Genomic DNA, 9,285 nt, shown 5'->3' with positions numbered 1-9,285 from the left:
AGTTCCCGTTTGAACCTAGAAAATTAATCAAATATTCATGCCATGACATATGGGTTATCGTGAGCTAGTGTAAGACATGTCTGGGACATGCATAGGCCACATTATGAGAGCGAAACAACGGAAAATGTGCAAGTGTACACAATCGCAACAAATAATAAAGTGACAAGTAAATGTCGAGTTATCGTACCCACAGGGACTGTAGAAAGAATTATTTCTGAAATTAATTGTAAAACACTTTGGCGAGGTAAAAATAATTTGGTTTTAAAAGATGGTCAAAAACTATTTAAAAACTAAGTAAATAATTAAAATAAAACAAAGGAGTTCTAATGCACGATTTCAAATAAGATTTAATCAAGATAACATACTTGTGTTGGATTAATTACATTTCTTTAACTTAGAATTATTAAACTTATGTTTATATTGCTACAAATAAATTCACTGCAACTCGGTAATTTGCTAACTACTACTCATACATACTTATTAAATTAATCAATCTCTTGAACAATTTTCAATGGCAATCCAAGCAGTTAATTAATCTTCACAAGCATATAAAAGATTAAGTGAGGTAACAGGGTATTTCTACCTTGAAACAGTTTAATTACAAAAATCTTGCAAGTTATGCAATGTATCGCCAAATACAATGCTAATTTAAACTTCAACTACCTTAGAAGAATAAATATGCAGTGCTTAAGCATTGTGTCTATTAATTATAATTTCAATACGATTTAATAATTAATTCAATAGTTATTTAACAATTATATTGCAAAAATAACTTAGGCATGATTTTACTTAACCAAGCAATTTACCGAGGCTTATAACAGCATAAACATCATTTTAACAATTCAAGCAGGCAGAATATAATCAACCCAACACAAACTTAATTTAAGCTAAATTGATTAAAATAACCATTTCAATAGCATAAATATTCATAAACATGTTCGTCAAAACAACAACAAAAATTAAAGAGATAGGGAATAAGAAGCAAATCCGGTGTTTCTCCGTGGCATGACTAGTTCCTCCGTTCTTCATTCTTCGTTGCCCTCGGCTATCAAGGTAGCTTATGAACACCTAATTGCTGCTCCAAAATGGCTGATGAGAGCCTCTTTCCCAAGAGAAGAAATCGACACTTGAACAAAAAGGGAAATGGGATGAAAAAAAATGGAGAGAAAAGTGAGAGAGAATGAGATAATGTTGTGGGATTGAGGGATTGAGGGATGGTTTGAATGATCAGAAAATGGTGGATTTTATAGCTGATTGTGGCTGCTATAGGTAGCAAATTTCAGCATCCAAAGATCCCCCCTATGGCCGGCCATCTACTTGGCAAAGGTTGAGACTTTCAACTTTGCTAAAAATAGCCTAGGGCAAATCTACAAAGTCACAATTAAAGGTGGGGTTTGAATGCAATTTGGAAGTCTTTCAAGGGCCTTTTTGCAAGAATATTTAATCAGATAAAATGCTGATTTGGGTCAGCATATGTACGGTTCTGGGCTGCCCAATTAGTGGTTGGTTCGGTTCACTCAATTTGGTTCGACCAGTGCAGTTCAACTAGACCCTTTCTTCATAATTAATTAAAAATAATTTATTTAACCTAAATTAAATGGGGAATAAATTAAAATTAATTAAATTATGAATTAATACAAATTTTTGGACCGTCTTAGGCTGGAAATTAATGTGCCTCGATACTTCAAATTGCTTCTCGATTTTGTGCTTTCAGCAGTGTTAGCCGAGCCAATTTTCGCCCTTTGCGCGAATCAGTCGAAAATAGTCAAAATTAATCAAAATTAAGTATAAAATTAACTAAAATTCACCATGTTCATATTTTTAACATAATTTAATTATTTTATAGTATTTAATTATTTTTTGACAAGAATTTAACAGGATTTGCACGAATTTAAGTAAAAATGGGTATCAAAAAGCATATAAATTTTTGTGTTTCCACACCCCCAACTTAATTCATTGCTCATTGCGAGTAATGCACAAATTTTGAAAAGAAATCATTGGAAACACTTTTGAAAAACTCCTTCAGAACAACATTCTCCCTAAAATTATGAATTTGATATACTCATGCTCAAAAACAAGAAATATGATAGTTATGCTACTTAAGTATAACGTTCAAGTTAGATTCAACAACTTATTATTATAGCAAATTTTAGACTAAATGCTTTTGTAACAAAGACATGTTAACCCTTACCAATTTGATTTTTATTCCTTTATTCAAGACTAAGCTGCAATCATTAAGCTTATCTTATGTCTTCATATGTTGATCATAGCAATTTCTCTCCACTAATGTAGGTAGCATTAGGACTTTGAATCAATAGGTCTTTATCAAGGTTGTAACGTGGCTAGGCTAGGGGTAGGTGAAAGATGGATAAATTTTGGCTTAAAACCCTAGACTCAGCTTCAATCGAACCTTCGAAATTTTTACCTTCAATACACCAACTTAACTTTCATATGCTCATTTGTACATCTCTTTCAAATACATGTGCTCTCTTTTTTTTAAATAACACGAGCACTGTGACAGCCCAAAATTGACCCTAGTCGGGAAGTGGTTTCGGGACCATAAAAACCGAGTCATAAAAATAATTAATTGCTATATTCTATGCTTATTATGTGTGTGCATGAGTATGTGGAAGTTTCATTCTCTAATTTTGCCAATTGCATGAGAAATTATTAAATAGGGATCGATATGAGACATGGTGAAATATGATAGGCTAATTTAAAATGGTCTATTAGTGCATGTACCAAAAAGGGTGGTTTTGCATGTCAATTTACCCAAAAGATGAAGAGTGGCCGGCCAAGGGGTGATGGTGCTCCACTTATTCTAATTTAATATGTTTTGTTTAGTTAACAAATGGCTTAAAATAATTATAATAAAATTGAATAAAAGAGAAAAAGGGGAGAGGAGTGTTCATCTTCTTCTCCATCTTGCCAAAACCGAAACAAAAAGGAAAGAAATAGGGAAGTTTTCATTAAGGCAATTGGGCAACCCTTTTTCTAGTTGGAGGTAAGTTTTGAAATGTTGGTTTTAACTTCCTTTGTATGTTGAGCTAATTGTTGAAATGCATTTCGGCAATGTCATGAAAAATCAAACTTTTATGGTGGTTTGGGCATTAAGCCGTATATCAAGAGGTTAGGAGTAGAGGTTGTTTCATGTTGTATTGAATAAGTAGAGATTATTATGAGGTTGAAATTTGTGGAATTTTAGTTAAGTAATGCTTGGTACATTCGGCCATATGGGTTAATGGAATGTTTATTTTATTTGTTAATTTCTTTTATGAGAAATGGGTAATTGTTAAAGCCGAATGAGTTATGGAAGTTTTTATAAATGTATGAAGTTCAAGGTGCAAAATTTTAGTCTTGATGTTATGGATAATTCGGTTGAGATATGGGGAGAGGGAGTTGTCATTTAGGTTAAGATCAAAGGGATGAGCAATAGGCATTAAAAGGTGAAATGTGTGAAACTTAAAGTGTAAAAACCTATATGTAATTACATAGGAAATGTTAAAAAACTAACATGGTATATTCGGCCATGTAGAGTACATCCTAGAGATATTATAATTAATTCCCTACAATCGACTAAATGGGTGATTAGTAAGGGTGATTGCCGAATATACTAACATACATATGCATGTGTAATTGGATTGTAAATATTTAGCAAGGCGGTTAAACTAGTTGATTTATTGATTAAGCTCAAGGAGTTAAAGGAGGAGAATCAAGCAAAGGCAAAGAAAAGATCATCGAGTAGCCGAGTTGGAACCGTCTTACCCAACACAAAGTAAGTCATTAAGCATATAGTTTGTATTAATTTAAATGGCCATAACGTCTATGTAATGATGCTGAATGGAATGATAAATATATATACATGTATGCATGTGGTGATGAAAGTGTTGAATGAAAAGAAAAGAGGTGAGATGTATTGAGTTGTTGATCTCGGCACTAAGTGTGCGGGTATAAACATTTATGATCATGAGATTGGCACTAAGTGTGCGGGTTTAAATTGTACAGCACTAAGTGTGCGAGTTTGATTATATAGCACTAAGTGTGCAAGTTTGATTATGTAGCACTAAGTGTGCGAGTTTGATTATATAGCACTAAGTGTGCGAGTTGATTATATAGCACTGAGTGTGCGGACTTAATATATACTTTTGAATCACTATGGACACTAAGTGTGCGACATTATTGAGTTGATCACGGACAGCGGATCGGGTAAGTACCTTGAGTTCATGGCTAATAGGCGCTATGTTTATATTGGAGTTGAGCTTGGTAAGTTTGAACCTATGTGACAATTATAATTGAATTCACGTACATAAGATTTATCGTGGAATAGGTGAAAGGTCGTTTAGTTGTATGATTGTAACGAAAATACAATGATGTATGAAAATGCCTCAAATATCCTATTGATTAGTATATGGAATGTGAATGCATGACTTGGTATGAGACTGAACCGATAGGTCTAAGGAACTATGGAATGGTTCGGTATGGATGGAGTAACTAGCCTCGTTCCATTTTGTTTCCTCTTGTGATAATGTTATTAATGGATGGTAGTGCATTGCTTATGACTTACTGAGTTATATACTCACTCGGTGTTTCCTTGTCACCTATTTTAGGTTTCTTGGACTCGTCTCTTTTGCATGATCGGGCCGTCATCGAAGTCATCACACCGGCTAGCAACTTTTGGTATCTTCTTTTTAGTCGGTCTAGGAGAACATTTCGGCATGTATAGGCTAATATGTTTTGTTGAAATTTGGTATGTAAACTTTTAGCCATGCGAAAATGGCATAAATGTTCGGTTGGATTTGGTTCTATAATGTTAGGTCGTAAGTCTTGGAAATTCAATTTTTATGCCATATGTCATGGTTGATTATTTTTGGTGTCAAAATTCATGATATGGCAATAGTGTAGTAGGGAGATGTTTGACAATGATCAGCCCTTGGCATGGCTAGTCATGATCATGATTTGTGATATGTATGAATAATTACTAGTTAGATCAAGGAGAAATCACGAAATAGGCATAGTTGCTTTAGTAACAGATGCTGGCAGCAGCAGTGACGTGAGATTGAAAAATCACTAAAAATAGTAGGAGTGGAATTATTTTATGAATAAATTATGTAATCGAAGCTCGATGAGTCTATTTTCATATAGAAGGAACGAAATGACCATATGAGCTGTATGTTAGGAGATAATTAAACTCTTGCAAAACAGGGTCAGAGCGATTTCTGGATTCCCTGTTCCGACTTTGGAAATTCATTATAAATTAACCAGAGATAATTAGAAGTCATGCCATATGTGCATAGATTCCCCTTCGAGTCTAGTTTCTATAGAAACAAACGACATCAGTAATGAAGCCCTGTACAGGGAGATATCCAAGTCGTAATGCGCAAAGGTCAGTGTAGTTGATCCCTGTAACATGGGAGACTTTGACTAATAAACTGTACTAATTGGCCCAACCAAAAATTCTAGAAAGAAAATATGTAGATGGGCATATGAGTCTAGTTTCAGGGAAAATTTACGGAACTGGATTTAGAGTTTCAGAACTCAAGATATGATTTTTAAAGCGACTAGTACGCAGATTGGCAGCTTGTCTGGGAAATTTTTTTTAAGTGGTTTGAAGTCTGTTAGCACCTCGTGTTCGACTCCGGCGACGGCCTCGGGTTCGGGGTGTTACATTTGATTGGTATCAGAGCTATGGTTTAGTCGGTTCTAGGACTACCATAGCACGTATGAGTCTAGCTATACATGCCTTAATGTTAATGTTTAAATGTGTGATGACTTCTGACGGTTAAAATTTTTGTTTGATTAGTAAATGGATCCCGGTGTAGAGAGAACCTTGGCGGATGACATTGAAAGTGTAGCGGCTGCTCCTGGACAAGGGACGCCGCCTGTTGAACCTCAGTCATCTGCGAATAATCAAGGTGAGGGGGCTAAACAAGCCTTCTTTACCATGATGAATGAGTGGGTCGCGCAATATGCCCGAACCAATCCGGCTGTCCAACAATTCCCGAATTTGAATAATCCACCCCAAGAGCCCGTAATGCCATCAGTTACTGATCCTGTGAGGCTGAGTAAGCCACCTGTAGACTTGATTAGGAAGCGCGGGGCCGAGGAGTTCAGGGCCATAGTTACTGATGATGCTGAAAGGGCCGAGTTCTGGCTTGATAACACCATTCGGGTGTTTGATGAACTGTCATGCACGCCCGATGAATGTCTAAAGTGTGCTATATCCTTGTTGCGGGACTCAGCCTACTATTGGTGGAGGACCCTGATTTCCATAGTCCCAAACGAACGAGTAACTTGAGACTTCTTTCAAACGGAATTTTGAAAGAAATATATTAGTCAACGGTTCATTAATCAAAAGCGTAAGGAATTCTTGGAACTCAAGCAAGGTCGTATGATAGTATCTGAATATGAACATGAATTCGTAAGACTCAGTAGGTATGCCCGGGAGTGTGTAGCTGATGAGGTTGCTATGTGCAAAAGATTCGAAGAAGGATTGAATGAAGATTTAAAGCTACTAGTGGGTATTTTGGAGATAAAAGAATTCGTAACACTAGTCGAACGAGCCTGCAAGGCGGAAGAACTTGGAAAGGAGAAGAAGAAGGCTGAATTTGAAGCTAGAGACTATCGTAAAAGATCGACGGGTAAAGCTCCGTTCTCAGCTGTAAAGAAGTTCAGGGAGGACACTAATAAGTCGAGGACGACTGCGGGAATTTCCATCAGAGCACGACCATCGACGGACTCCCGAGCTACTTCGGTAGCTAGTGTGGGCAATAATCGTCAAGAGAAACCTGAATGTCCCCAATGCGGAAGACGACACCTAGGTGAATGTTGGGGTAAGTCTACTAACAGGGCCTGTTACGGATGCGGTTCGAAGGACCACTTCATTAGAGATTGCACGGAGCTTGATGAGAAGAATAAGATTCAAGGTGCAAGACCTAGTGGAGTGACAACTAGAGGTAGACCACCGAGAATTTTAGGAGGTAGGGTGGTAGTCAGAGAGGGGCCTCTGATACGGCTGTTCGAGCCGAGAACTGTACTCCTGCTAGAGCATATGCCATTCGCGCACGAGATGAGGCATCCTCCCCTGACGTCATCACTGGTACCTTCACTCTCTTTGATACTAATGTGATTGCATTGATTGACCCTGGCTCTACTCATTCATATGTATGTGAAACCTTAGAATCCAGTAAGACTCTACCTGTTGAGTCTACTGAGTTCGTAATTCGAGTGTCAAACCCTTTGGGTCAATACGTGTTTGTTGATAAAGTGTGTAAGAGATGCCCTCTAATAATCCGAGAATCCTGTTTTCCAGCCGATTTGATGCTTTTGCCGTTTGACGAATTTGATGTTATTCTTGGTATGGATTGGTTGACCGTACATGATGCAGTGGTGAACTGTAAAAGAAAACCATCGATTTGAGGTGCGCAAATTATGAGATAATCCGAGTTGAGTCTACGGACTTAAGGGGTTGCCAGCTGTAATATCAGCAATGTTGGCCCAGAAATATGTAAGAAAAGGGTGCGAAGCATACCTTGCGTATGTACTTGATGACGAAGAATTAGAAAAGAAACCCGAATCTGTACCGGTGGTTTGTGAATACCCGGATGTTTTTCCTGAAGAATTACCGGGTTTACCACCTGTTCGGGAGTAGAGTTTGGTATTGAGCTTGTACCTGAAACTACGCCAATTTCGATAGCTCCGTATCATATGGCACCAACCGAGTTAAAGGAATTGAAAGCTCAATTGCAAGAGTTGACGGATAGAGGTTTCGCTCGACCAAGTTTCTCACTTGGGGTGCACCAGTATTGTTCGTGAAAAAGAAGGACGGAACCATGAGGTTGTGCATTGACTATCGTCAACTGAATAAAGTGACGATAAAGAATAAATATCCATTACCGCGTATTGATGATTTGTTTGATCAACTAAAGGGAGCCTCAGTGTTTCAAAGATAGATTTGAGATCGGGTTATTATCAGTTGCGGATTCGAGATTCGGACGTACCCAAAACTGCTTTCAGAACGAGGTACGGTCACTACGAGTTCTTAGTGATGCCGTTCGGGCTCACTAATGTCCCTGCGGTATTTATGGATTTGATGAATCGGATCTTCAGACAGTATTTGGATCGGTTCGTAGTTGTGTTCATTGATGACATCTTAGTCTATTCAGGAGATGAGACCGAACATGCTGAGCACCTGAGATTAGTGTTGCAAATTTTGCGAGATAAGAAGTTATATGCTAAGTCAGTAAGTGTGAGTTCTGGTTAAGAGAGGTTAGCTTCTTGGGTCATGTGGTATCTGCATCGGGTATTCGAGTTGACCCGAGCAAAATTTTAGCCATACTTAACTGGAAGCCTCCAAGAAATATTACCGAAGTTCGGAGCTTCCTGGGGCTCGCCGGTTATTACCGACGATTTGTAAAAGGTTTCTCGATGATAGCTGCACCGTTGACGAAACTACTCCAAAAAGATGTTGAGTTTGAGTGGACAGAGAACTGTCAGAAGAGTTTCGATCGACTAAAGACCTGTTTAACCGAAGCTCCAGTGCTAGTACAACCGGAGTCCGGCAGAGAGTTTGTCATTTATAGTGATGCATCCTTACTTGGGCTAGGTTGTGTGTTGATGCAAGAAGGTCGAGCTATGGCTTACGCGTCGAGACAATTAAAGCTGCATCAAAGAAACTATCCGACCCATGATCTTGAATTGGCGGCCATAGTGTTCGCCCTGAAAATATGGCGGCATTACTTGTTTGGGGAAAAGTGCCATGTATTTTCGGATCACAAAAGTCTCAAATATTTGATGACTCAAAGAGACTTAAATCTGCGACAAAGACGTTGGCTTGAGTTGTTGAAAGATTATGAGCTTGTCATTGATTACCACCCGGGAAAGGCTAATGTGGTTGCGGACGCCTTAAGCCAGAAATCACTGTTTGCTTTACGAGCGATGAATGTGCACTTGTCTGTTCTACCCGACAATGTGTTAGTAGCTGAATTAAAGGCCAAACTATTATTGATTCGTCAAATTTGTGAAGCTCAGAAAGTCGACGATGAATTGGTTGCAAAACGGGCTGAATGTATTCCGAATATGGAATCCGAATTTCAAATTGATGATGACGATTGTTTGAGGTTCAGAAGTCGGTTGTGTGTTCCAAGAAATTAGAACTCATTTCGATGATTCTGAACGAAGCCCATTGTAGCCAATGTCAATTCACCCAGGGAGTACGAAAATGTACAACGATTGAAACGTCTTTTGGGCATGGTATGAAACGAGACATCTCGACTTTGTTCGAGATGT

This window comes from Gossypium hirsutum, chromosome A10 (genome assembly GCF_007990345.1).
Source record: "Gossypium hirsutum isolate 1008001.06 chromosome A10, Gossypium_hirsutum_v2.1, whole genome shotgun sequence".
Taxonomy (NCBI): domain Eukaryota; kingdom Viridiplantae; phylum Streptophyta; class Magnoliopsida; order Malvales; family Malvaceae; genus Gossypium; species Gossypium hirsutum.
The sequence above is the reverse complement of the archived record's forward strand: the minus strand, read 5'-3'. Positions refer to the sequence as shown.